The following is a 13389-nucleotide window of genomic DNA, read 5'->3' as shown; positions in this document are numbered from 1 at the left end:
AAAATAAATACTACAGTAACTCAATACAGGTGTTATCTTGAGAATATGCAATTAAGATGGCAATTGCTCTTGACTAAATAACACAGACAAGCCATTTATTGTTGGGGAAATCATCTTCGGTGCATTGCTGCGATGGGGAGATGCAGAAAGATTGGCCGCAGCAATCCTGCACGCAGCAGGGAGCGCTGGCTTCCACGTCTGGTTCTGACAGCCAAGCACATTTCCCTCCAGCTCTGGATAGCACAAGCATACAGACAGGATGTGGTGGGTTTGGGGAGGCAGGAATTTATTTATAGGTTGGGGGGGTTGTCCCTCCAGTGGATATCATGCACATGCAGCCCACCACCAAAATCAGCACAATCGCTTTTGCGATTTGTCCCCACAAAACACTTCATCACAGTTTCTTCCTATCTATTCAAAGGGCATCTGCTGCACAATACCAAATGTAAGAATTCACTGATCAATGTATCTATGTTCTGGCTCACAGGGAAAACTTCAGAAATTCCTATAGACATGTGAGCTCAGCTACTCAGCAGCCCCTCTGCCTGAGTGATAATCCCTGGCATCCTGATACCTGAGTGCCAGACAGGTAGCCATTCCAGAAATAACAAACCCAGATGAAGACAAAAGGGTGTCATTAAAGTGGCTGGGAAACAGGGAAATGTAAATATCTCTTTTGTTCCACTTGATGGGTGTTTGGTGGATGGCAAGGGGAACCATGGGGCAGGGTCCAGGATGCTCAGATTACTGCCACCAGACCTCCCCTTTCGTGATGTATGAGTGATGTAGTTTGGGGGGGGGGTGTAACAGGGGCATTAGCAGCTAATAAAAGTTTGGGTTCTCTTTTGTTCTGGGCTTCCATCTTGTTCCACCTTGTGGCAGGTGGGAGTCCTGTGGCAACAGTCTTCAATAAAGACCAAGCCTACTGGCTGCTGTTTTGCTCTGGTACTCCTGGCTGGTGTCCTTGTTTTTGTCCAAGGGAGCCCTCAGATTTCTCCGTTAACAGGGTCAGGGCTGGATGATGCCCTGAGTCCCTTCCAGTTCCTGAGGTCCTGGACCCAGCAAGGGTTAGGATCTCATAGAAGATACTAATAGAAGATTATATTGCTGAACTAGTCAGACAAGCATGTCAAGACAATGTCCTTGGCAGGCCACTTAAGTGTCCTCTTCAGCATCCCAAAAGAAAGAGCCAGGTTGCAGGAGCCACAACTAAGGGATGGGGCCCTCCACATTAATGAGGGCACTTTGCCTCCACCCCCATCACCCTGCTGCTAGGTAGGAGAAGAAGAAGAGTTTGGATTTGATATCCTGCTTTATCACTACCCAAAGGAGTCTCAAAGCGGCTAGCATTCTCCTTTCCCTTCCTCCCGCACAACAAACACTCTGTGAGGTGAGTGGGGCTGAGAGACTTCAGAGAAGTGTGACTGGCCCAAGGTCACCCAGCAGCTGCATGTGGAGGAGCGGAGACGCGAACCCGGTTCCCCAGATTACGAGTCTACTGCTCTTAACCACTACACCACACTGGCTCTCATAGGTAGGAGAAGAAGAGCCACAGAGTTGTGTGAGAGCTGAGCTGGAGGACGCTGGAAGCTGGAGACCCAGAGACCTCCTTGCTCTGTGCTGGGGAAGCAAGATCTCCTAGGATGTCAATGCCCTGAGCCCCTCCATCTTACGCTCATGTTGTATATCAGGGGCATCCAACCAGTGGATTGTGATCTACCGGTGGATCCCTGGCTGATCCTGGTAGATTGCGGGATCCTTATCATCTACAAAAAGTTACAGGGAAAAGGCTAAAAAACTGTGCAATCTGCTCCCCCAAAAGCTCAACAACTCTGGGCCATCCACCCCACGCACGCTCCGACTCCCTCCAATGACAACGGGTAAATCACTGCCAGTCTTTTATACTGGGAGTTGATCACAGTCTCTTGGGAGTTGGATATGCCTGTCATATATAAAACCATATATCCTGAGCATAATAGTGTTGGTAGTGTTGGTGCTGACCTTTAAAGCCCTAAACGGCCTCGGCCCAGTATCCCTGAAGGAGCGTCTCCACCCCCATCATTGAGCTCGGACACTGAGGTCCAGCACCGAGGGCCTTCTGGCGGTTCCCTCACTGTGAAAAATGAGGTTACAGGGAACCAGGCAGAGGGCCTTCTTGGTGGTGGCACCCGACTTGTGGACTTGTGGATGCCCCACTCACATGCCTGCATCACTCGCACACAGACCTTCTGGGAGCATGTTGCAGAAGGATGCAGAAAGCTTAGGAGGCAAGAGGGCTGCTCTGGTGCTCAGATCCTGCTTTCTGGTTTCCCAGAGGCAACTGGTCAGCCACTGTGAAAACAGGATGCTGGATCAGATGCGCCATTGGTCTGATCCAGCAGCCCCTTCTCCTGTTCTTCAGGATGGCTCCCACGAGATTGTCTAAAGGCACCTGAACTGCCTCCGAGTGCAGAAATCCCTGCTCTGCAATACTGCACAATGGATGCACATCAAAGCCGGGCTCCGGCTGTGTGCAGTGGGCTTGCAGAGTCAGCCCTCGCAGCTGTTGGGAGATGTGCGGAGTTCCCTGCACCAACCCCACCCAACCCTCACCTCGCGCACTAGGATTCCCCCCCCCCCCGCCTCCTTCCGCACATCCGTCTGAGGGATAACGTGACAGGCCAGAAGCGGAATACTAAAAAGGGGAGATCGGGATTAATCATAGATAATCTGCCATCTCTGTTCCTGGAGCAACGTCGGTTCCACTTCAGTTCCTTCTGCATCGCTGGAACCTTTCCGGAACGGGCGGAGGAAACCTAATTGAGATTAGTCACTGGAGCCCCTAGCAAGGGATTCCTCATCATCACACTTAGAAGAATTGTGTGACTCTCGGAGACTGGGGAAGGGGGGTGGAATCCTGGTGTCTTGGCCGTCTTCCCTCTTCTGCCACAGCGAGACAGGACATGGAACCTTGTTACTCCCAAGTCAAGCGTTTGGATATCAGTGAACATTGACAGCTGCCCCCCCCCCGCCAATTCACTCCCCACTCAAATATGAAATAGGATTGCCAGACCCCCGAAATTAATGGACTATGCAGAATTTGATAAATTAACAGGAAATATTCGAAACCTGTGGGATCAGAGATTCTTAGAAGACTGGAGTAAATATGTGAACTATCTGAAAAGCGATTGTAATCAACAGATTACGCTAGTAGGATTGCAAGAAGTTTTCTAAGGAGGACTATGTGAAATATTGCAGAGAAAAGTATGAAGTGAACTATCAGTGAAGGACTATTAAAAGTAATAGTGGAATTAATGAAATGCAGATTAAGTGATGAAGATTGAAAAGCCTTCAGATGTGGTTGATGGAAGTCCAAAACCCTGAATAAGATGAGAAAATATGTTGTTGTTGTTTTTTTGAAATTTCATGTAAAAATTAATAAAAATATATTTGCTTTTGGGGGGGGGTCTGCCCTCCTCTGCTCCCCTCTGTCTTCTCCCCCCCCCCCTCGCTGCCACAACCGTGCTTGCCAAATCGGGAGGTAAAGGTAAAGGTAAAGAGACCCCTGACCATTAGGTCCAGTCATGGCCGACTCTGGGATTGCGGCGCTCATCTCGCTTTAGTGGTCGAGGGAGCCGGCGTACAGCTTCCGGGTCATGTGGCCAGCATGACTAAGCCGCTTCTGGCGAACCAGAGCAGCGCACAGAAACGCCGTTTTCCTTCCCACCGGCGCGGTGCCTATTTATCTACTTGCACTTTGACGTGCTTTTGAACTGCTAGGTTGGCAGGAGCAGGGACCGAGCAACAGGAGCTCACCCTGTTGCGGGGATTCGAACCGCCAACCTTCTGATCGGCAAGTCCTAGGCTCTGTGGTTTAACCCACAGCGCCACCTTGGCCATGTGTTGATGCCCTTCCAAGGCTGATTGTCATGCACAAGCATTGAGCGCCCGGCATCTGTACCACATAAAGCAAACACCCTATAAAACTGGTTGTGCGGATCAAATGCCAGGTGTGTCTGAGGCCGTTGCCTGCACAGTGCAGCACTTTTCCTGGCAACAACTTGGATGCCCCAGAAATCTCTGAACTTCAGTGCAGCTGCCTAAAGATATTCATGAAAGGAGCCTGTGGGGTCCGAGACCCGATGTTAACAGAAGCCGGGGTTGTCAAAGTGACTCCCCCCACAGATTAATCCATCACAGGCCTCACACACCCCCTTTCCTCATTTATGGGACCCGGCTGGGGCTTCTCAGGAGACCGGCAAGTGAATTTGCGGCCTCCCCTGAGTTTCTGATCTGGTCTGAAAAGTGAATTATTATCAGGCTAGACAGAAAAAGTTAATACCTCTAATGTCTCTCTGTCCCCCTGGATGCCTGGAAATCCCACAGACTTATTGCTTTCCTTTAATCCATTTTAGCAGGGGAACACTGGAAAATACAGAATGGGGAGGGAGGCTTAATGACAGCCCCGTCTCCCTGCTGCTTTCGCAAGAGCCTCTCGCCGTCCGTTCAGTCAGAGGACAAATGGAAGGCAAGAGAGTCTGGAGGGAGACGCAAACAGGCAGAGGTTTCTGGAGAGGTTCAAGGCAACTCTTCCAGAGCCTCTTATTATAGGCTGTTGCCACCCAGGGCTGCCTTCAGAGCCATTGCCAGAGGTTCCGAAAGAGGGTGGGCCTGCCGCTTGGCGGGGGTGGGATTACCAGGAGGGGGCACTGTGGGGCAAGGGGGTAGCGGGGGGGGGGGCGCTGGAGATATAAACGACTTTGAAAAGCTGGTATCGCTGGCTCAAGTTGATGATGATGATGATGATGATGATGATGATAATAATAATAATAATAATAATAATAATAATAATAATAATAATAATATTTATTCCCCATCCATCTGGCTGGGTTTCCCCAGCCATGCACGGCAGCTTACAGAAAATATAAAAACATAATAAAGCAACAAACTTTACAAACTTCCTGATACAGGGCTGTCTTCAGATGTCTTCTAAAAGTCAGATAGTTATTTATTTCCTTGACATCTGATGGGAGGGTGTTCCACAGGGCAGGGGCCACTACCGAGAGGGCCCTCTGCCTGGTTCCCTGTAACTTTGCATCTCGCAGTGAGGGAACTGCCAGAAGACCCACAGAGGAGGACCTCTGTGTGTGGGCTGAACGATGGGGGCGAAGATGCTCCTTCAGGTATACTGGGTTCATCGATTTTGCTGAATAAATTAAACCGAATATTTTTCACTGGATATTGAATGAATGTGCAATGAATTGTTGCTGTTTTGAATTTTACTGTGTGACCCTTAGTGGGTTGTGTAAACTGCTATTCTGAATAAAGCTTTTTATAAGGTGGGGGGGTAGTTTATGGAACCAAGGGAGTGGTGGCCCCTGAACGTTTGCGGACCGCTGCATTGAACAAAAATTATGTGCAGACCCAACAATCAATGGCCAAAGATGGTGACGTGCATCTTAGCTTCTGAAAAAAATGTAGAGCCACATTAGCTTTCTGAAAAGATGGGGACAGACAGACAGACAGAGACAGGCCAACCATTTCCTAATATTGGGGCATGTTATTATATGAGATAATGCATAGAGCTGTTCCTGTTCATAGCAATTGCTGGTACTTCAGCCTGAAAACTCCCCTGGACTTTCCTTCAGTTGAGGTTTTTGAGCAGAGGTTGGAGGGCTCCCTCTCATAGATGCTTTAGCTGAGATTCCTGCATATTAGGGGGCTGGACTACATGACCCCTGGGGTCCCTTCCAACTCTAGAATTCTACTGTTCAGTAGCCCCTGGCTTGGAAGGAAGCCGTGTCCTCTAAGCCCCAATATGTGTGGACCAGCCCAGAACCAGCATGGCTTAGTGGTTAGAGGGTCAGACTGGGAGACCAGGGTTCAAATCCACACTTGGCCACGAAACTCATGGAGGGACCTTGGGACACCAGTCGCTGCCTCTCAGCCTAATTTACCTCTCAGGGTTGATGTGGGGATTGAATGCGGAGGGGGAGAGAAACATGTTCTTCACCTTGAGTTCCTTGGAGAAAATAAGACTGGGTTGAGTGGAAAGCACTTCGCACGAGCTCAGAGGCACTATGTAAATTACTTCGCATTCAGAGCTGGGATCTGGAGTTGACAAGCCCCAGCTCCAGTTAAATGGGGTGTCAGGGAGAGGGTGGTTCCCCCCCTGAGATTTCCCTCTGCGGAGGGCTCCTCTGCAACCCCCTCCGCCAATGCCCACCCCCCATCTCTGCCACCCTCTGTATTTTTCAGGCAGCATCCTCTGCAAAAACAATCCCCTCCAGGGAGGCGGCTTTAATTATCAAGTTTAAGGAGAACACACCGCATCCCGCCGTTGCCCCGAGGTCCCGAGACCGGGTCTAAATTGCTCAGAACACAATTAAAATCCGCTCCTAAAGATTAGAAATTCAGCGGAGGAGCAGAGAAAGAGGCTTGATTGAATCAAACATCTTTTTTCTGTCAGGCTTTAATTGGGAAGCCACGGTATTAATTAACCCCAGGGCCTGGCCTTCTGAATTCAGAGCCAGAGCAAGGCGGACGGATGCTGCATATATATGTGTACGCGCGCACACAAGTGTGAGTGTGAGTGCATGGTGGTGCAGAGGGGCCGATTGCTCTTGGAAATGTTGCCTCGCCCATCTCATGGCACAAATCCTCACTAGCAGAGGGAGCAACGGCTGGGAGGAACTCCCTCTGGCCCTTTCCCCTGCTCAGAGGTGGGGATGCGAATCCGAGGGAGAAGGAGAGCAGGAGGGAATAGGGATCTTCTAAACCCATAAGAAAAAGCAGAGACATCACCTTGCCAACGAAGGTCCGTATAGTTCAAGCTCTGGTTTTCCCAGTAGTGATGTATGGAAGTGAGAGCTGGAACATAAAGAAGGCTGATCGACAAAGAATGGATGCTTTTGAATTCTGGTGCTGGAGGAGACTCTTGAGAGTCCCATGGACTGCAAGAAGATCAAACCTCTCCATTCTGAAGGAATAGATTCTTAAGCCCTGAGTGCTCACTGGAAGGACAGATCCTGAACTTTGGCCACCTCATGAGAAGAGAAGACTCCCTGGAAAAGACCCTGGTGTTGGGAAAGATGGAGGGCACAAGGAGAAGGGGACGACAGAGGACGAGATGGTGGGACAGTGTTCTCGAAGCTACTAGCATGAGGGAGGCAGTGAAAGACAGGAGTGCCTGGCGTGCTCTGGTCCAGGGGGTCACGAAGAGTCAGACACGACTAAATGACTAAACAACAACAACAACCCGTAAGAAGATAAGAAGAAGCTGCTGGATCAGGAAACCAGAAAGCAGGATTAGAACACAAGAGCAGCCCTCTCCCCTCCTTTAATTTCCAGCTACTGGTGTTTAGAAACACTGCTCCCTCCAACTCCCTCCTCCTCCATGAATTTGTCAAATCCTCTTTTAAAGCCATCCAGGTTGGCAGACATGACTGCCTCCTGTGGCAGGGAGTTCCACAGTTTAACACCAGTGCAGTTGCCTTGCCAGGGAGGAACAGGTGTGGGAATTATAAGGAAGGTAGGAGAGGATTTATTGTTTTGACATGATCCCTCTTCACTCACGCTAGTAAGTAAACAGCAGAGCTCATTCCCCTTGCAACTTCTTGGAAGCAAGTCCTGCCCCCTCACAAAAATCCCCCAACCCTTTTTATCTTTACAACAGCCTTGTGAGGTAGGCCAGGCTGACCAAGAGCGACAGTCCAAGGTCCCTGGCAGAGCAGGGGAGTGAACCTGGCCCTCCCCAATACTTTTAACCATCAGGCGGCCAAATGTAAAAAATATGCCTGGGACCTTTAGGACATTTCAGTCAGCAAAAGAAACTTGTGTGCAGGATTATGATTTTTTCCCCAGAAGAAGAAAGCTTTGCCTGCTCAATTTTTGCATTAAAATTCCTCTCTCTTTTGCATTTGGTCATCTCTCCCCCCCCCCCCCCCGCCTGGCAGCAACAGCTGTAATCAGAGAGAGAGAAAGAGACTGGAGGCCAAGGAGGGCGAGGACAGGCAGGAAATAAATCCGACTCTCATAGCTGCATCTGTTACAATATCTGGGTTCTTTGGAGGCTTAAGGTCTTAAATCAGCTTATTAAAATGAGACTGAGCCCCTGAATGGCCCGGCAGTTGGTGGCGCTTTGAGCCTGCAAGGGTCAGCGGAAGCCAACCTTCCGCTTGGCTAATCCTCCCAGGCCCCTGGGGGACAGCAAAGACCCCCGGCCAGGCAGCGGGAGAGGAAGCATTGCTCCCTCTTTTGCATATGAGGTTGGGGTGCTCTGGGGCGGAGGAGAAGGCTGTGCGCCCCCAATTAACCTCCACTTAAGAGGGGCACTCAAGAGGGAGACTCTGAGTTCCACCTGGCTAGGTCTAAGTCAGCCTGACCGGATTTATTTCATGCGATGCAACAAGCAATTTCAAAAGTTGCATGTATTTAAATAAATCAGAGCGCTGCCCCTGCCTTCCTTCAGCCAAGGGGCATCTGAAGGGATCGGTTTCCTCTGACGGAGGCAGCCTTGGAGGGAAGCTGTGGCTGTGAGCTGCCTCCTGGTTCAGCAGAAAAAGGGCATCTCTGCCTTCTCTTCTGGCCAGAGCAAGCGGCAGGGATTTGAGTGTCAAGGTGCCCTGCCTTTTGAGCCCCATTGCTCCCAGTCAGGAGTCAGGATTTCTCCCTTTGCCCTTCGGGTTTGCAAATGCTGCAGGCGCAATCTTAATTCACGGGGCTCTTTAAGTCCCATGGAACTCAGGGAGGCTTGTTGTTGTTGTTTAGTCATTGAGTCCAAGTAAACATGGGTGGGATTGGGCTGGGTAATCAAATATATTGTGAGGTTCTACGATGTAGACCACTTATTGCTCCCCTGAGACTGGGGAGGATGGTGATGCTTTAATGTACGTACTTCTATATCCTGCCTCTCTCCCAAACTAGGATTCAAAGCGACTTGCAACATTTAGAAACACTGTTATAGAACGCAAAGTAATAAAAACAAATTAATTCAAAACAATAGTTAAAATATGTCAAAACACATTTAGAGCCAGCTATTAAAATATGGGGTGAGCTCCCGTTGCTCGGTCCCTGCTCCTGCCAACCTAGCAGTTTGAAAGCACGTAAAAGTGCAAGTAGATAAATAGGTACCGCTCCGGTGGGAAGGTAAACGGCGTTTCCGTGCGCTGCTCTGGTTCGCCAGAAGCGGCTTAGTCCTGCTGGCCACATGACCTGGAAGCTGTACGCCGGCTCCCTCGGCCAATAAAGCGAGATGAGCGCCGCAACCCCAGAGTCGGCCACGACTGGACCTAATGGTCAGGGGTTCCTTTACCTTTACCTTTATTAAAATGTAGTTTGAGGAGGTATTCCCTGTATTCCCTATATTCTATCCTTCCACAGACCCTCGTCTGTGCGCTAGCAGAGAAAAGGATCAGCTTATCGCTTGTGTTTAAAAGTGTGGGGCTGAGCAGAGATTGAATCTCCTCTTAAACAGTTTAACTGAAAGCATAGGAATTAGCTATGAGGCTGCTTTCTCCCTTTGGTCACCCTACTTTTCAGAGAAGCAGGCCACAGACTAAAAAGTAACTTTAAAACATATACTTCACTCACATTCAGGCATTCATCCTTAGCAGCAACAGCAGTAAAAATAACTGCAGGTAAAATTCTTGTATTTACAGCAAAAACAGCCTTAGGCATGTGCATGATGTTGGTGCAAGCAGACAGACGTCCGCTCCCATGGCTGGTCAAAGACAGAGAGAGCAAGAAGGAACAGGAAATACCGTATTTTTCGCTCTATAACATGCACCCGACCATAACACGCACGTAGTTTTTAGAGGAGGAAAACAAGAAAAAAAATATTCTAAACGAAACAGTGGATATATGATTTTTGTGGTTCATGCTGTGGCCACAGACATGTGATCTGACAGTGAGTTTGGAGTAGCCCAATGCAAAAATCCTGAGGATCCATGTGGATCCATGCTTTGTAACCACGTTTTTGCACCACTGCGGCCCCAGGCAACAGTGGGTGCGTGATTTTTTTGGTGCAAGATGTAGCCATGGACATGCTATGTGATCTGATGGTGAATTTGGGGTGACCCAGTGCAAAAATCCTGAGGATCCATGTGGATCCGTGCTTTGTAACCACGTTTTAATTGGGGAAGGAAGGAAAAGCACTCAAGGGACAAGGAACACGCGTGGGGTGGGTGGAGAAGGATGCTGCTAATAATGAAGAAGAGGGGCATAAGGGGAGAAGGCTCCTCTCCCCTCCCGCTTTGCTCCTTTAAAGAAGCAGGCTCTCTGTCCCTCTCTCCTCCCCGCTGTTTCAAAGCGAGCCACGGAGGAGGGAAGGAAGGGGAACCATGGATCCTCTGCTCATGACTGCAGCAGATCCCCCCCCCGCCAACCGTAGGCATTCCCTCCATAACACGCACAGACATTTCCCCTTACTTTCTAGGAGGAAAAAAGTGAGTGTTATGGTGCAAAAAATACGGTACTTATTTGCTTCTGCCCTCCCAGGAGAGGAGAGGAAATGACGTCACACAGAGCCTTGTCTACCAGTTACACTTCTGTGGTCCGAGTCTGCCTGTCAGCAATACAGCTCTATGACCTTAACCCCTTCACATGCTAACTATCAAGAACGTTCACTGTTAAATTGGACAGCATATCTTGCACAGTTTTCCCTGACAGCAGCCCAGTGGTCAGCGTTGTCTGTTTGAACCGGAGGGTCTGAGCTGGGTGGCGGAAGAATAACAAAGAGGGAGCCAGTCTGAACTCCCTTGGGAAGGAATGCAGCAACATGGGAGCAGCCACAGAAAAGCCTCCGTCTTGCACCATCACCAACGATGCCTCGGATGCGGATGGGACCAAGAGGAGGTTCTCACCTGAGGATCTTAGCACCTGCGCAGGTTGGTAAAGGGAGATACAGTCTTTAAGGTAACCTGAGCCTAAGCCGAACAGAGCAGGTGAGTGGGTAGCCGATATCAGAGTTTGCAGTTTATCCTGCGATCAACAACTTGTCCTTTTCAAGCTTGCCATCCTGTGGCTGTGAAAGGTCATGTGGGAACTGCGCCTTATGCCTCTGAGAAAAATAAACCTCATTAACACCTCCAAGGCCTTTAATGGATAGCAGCCTACGCACAAGAGACAGTTTCATCCCAGGGGAAAGTCATTTATCTCTGGGGCAGCCAGCAGCATGGCTGCTTTCCCACTGGAAGCCCTAAACATTGTGGGATTTTTTCCCATCTTAATGTCAGCTCCTTCGCGCTGTGACACACTGGAGGCTGACACATTTGCTGCAGCAGAAGCTTCTTGCTAAAGTGGGCCCTGTCCCAAGAATGCATGGAAGGGGAAAGCTGGAACACAACTGCCAACCCTAATCCCCACCTCACCGCTGTATTTTTCAAGCATTCGCCTACAGATCTGAGCAGAATTCATGTGAGCACAAGAAAGCCATCTTCAGACAGCTGAGGGAGCTGGGTATGTTTATTCTGCAGCAGAGAGACTGAGAGGTGATATGAAAGCTATCTTCAAATATCTAAAGGGCTGTCACGTGGAAGAGGGAGCAAGCTTGTTTTCTCCTGCTATGGAGGGTAGAACACAAAACCATTCAAGCTACAAAAAAAGGAGATTCTGCCTAAACACTTGGAAGAACTTTCTGACGGGAAGAGTCCTTTCAAAGGGACGTGGTGCACTCTCCTTCCTTGGAGGCTTTTAAGCAGAAGTTGGAGGGCCATCAGTCAGGGATGCTTTGGTTGAGATTCCTGCATTGCAGGGGGTTGGACTAGATGACCCTCGGAGTCCCTTCTGTTGGGATGCGTCCTGGGAGACGGGGGCAATTGGCAGGCCCACAGCTGGCTCCAGCCCACCGGCCATCAGCCGGCCGAACTCCAGTTCTCAGAACAGCATCAAAAACTGCGACTCAAGCCTCAGAAACCTTTAGAGACTGAGCACGCAAGCCAGCAAAGATAAGAACTCTTTGCAACGGAAGTAGCGGACAGAGGCATATCTAAGCATATTTACAAGCATTTATTCAGCATTAGAACAAAGGAAAAACATGTCTGCTTCCCTTCATGTTCAAGCAAACAGCAGGGGCAAAAGCTATATACAACAGAAGTTCCCAGCAGGTTCTGCTGGAAGTAAACAGACACGTGACATACAAAAACTCCACGTGCCTGTTCTAAAGGTGGAACGGAAACTCAATATCCTAACACCTTCCATCTAAAATTCTATGATTCTGTGTCAACTGGATGGGCTCCCCTCAGCCTCTGCTAGCATGTCCCAAGGTCAGCCACGCCTGGTCTATATCCCATGCTACATGGAACCATAAAAGGACTAGATTCTCCTGATCTGCAAGGTCACCAGAGATCCAATGCACTCCTCCAGGAAAATCAGTTCACATATGCACACGCAGACCTTGAGATCCCAGACCACTGTCTCCGCCTCAAATCCCAGCAAAAGGACCTGATTTGTAAAGGTTGCTTGCTGCAGGGAAAGCAATGCAAGCACACGGAGAACTTATCTTCAGATGCTGCAGTTTTTAAGCTGTGCACTTAGGCCTTTCTGAAGTGTACACCCGAATATGTAATGTGTGAATGAGCCAAGCAGATGCAGAAATATTATACAGCAAATTTCAATATGCCCATTGCAGTTCTTTGGAAGGATACAAACTCAGACCTGGCTTCCTTGCTGCATAATGTGTGGGGTGGCCAGAGAAAAGCAGCATTGCTGGGGATTGGACTAAATGACCGTTTGGGTCCCTTCCAATTCTGTCGTTCCATGATTCTAGCTGGAACTGGATCTAAGCTTGTGATCAAATCACACGGAGGAATCTCAGGAGCAGTAACTACCTGTGGCGTCCTGTGGCTCTTGTCAGCAGCAGCCACAGAGGAATTGATTTTGCTTTCTCTTTGTGGCCATCGATGTGGCAGGTGGGTGAGTTCTGCCAGTTCAAGGAGGACATTCCAGGTGACGTTTCCATGGGGAAAGGAAGCAGCGGAGGAGGAGAGCACCTTGCCCTGCCACATCTCCTTCACCCATCACAACGGCTCAGCTGCCGCTGCTCCAAGAAGCATCACCGAGACAACCCCCAAGCAGAGAGGCTGAGCCTCCTCCAGCCACCGCATCGCAGGGAGAGAGAGAAAAATCTAAGACTCTGGAAACTGTGAAACTCTAAGGCACAGATGCCAAACAGTATTTTTCAGCTCCATGTTGAGCAAAAGGCTGGGGGAGGGGCAGGGGAATCCCTGTGAAGTCACATGAAATGTTCAGAGGTTATTTGTTTTTTCCATACAGGTGTTAAGGGCAACACCTACATCCCACAATTCCCCAACTGATTTAGTTGCAGCAAGCAGTATTTAAAAAACCTAAGGAGCTTGGTAAAGGTAAAGGTAAAGGGACCCCTGACCATTAAGTCCAGTCGCAGACGACTCT

The 13389-nt window shown here is 49.4% G+C and overlaps 1 protein-coding gene across 1 annotated transcript in view; it reads right to left on the bottom strand.

Moving 5' to 3' along the window:
- Window positions 1-13389, bottom strand: part of VSTM2L (V-set and transmembrane domain containing 2 like) — a 105089-nt gene that overhangs the window by 29275 nt on the left and 62425 nt on the right. The window lies entirely within an intron of this gene.

This window comes from Podarcis bocagei, assembly GCF_964188305.1.
Source record: "Podarcis bocagei genome assembly, chromosome: 5".
Taxonomy (NCBI): domain Eukaryota; kingdom Metazoa; phylum Chordata; class Lepidosauria; order Squamata; family Lacertidae; genus Podarcis; species Podarcis bocagei.
Note: the sequence above shows the minus strand (reverse complement) of the source record. Positions and strands in the feature narration are given on the sequence as shown.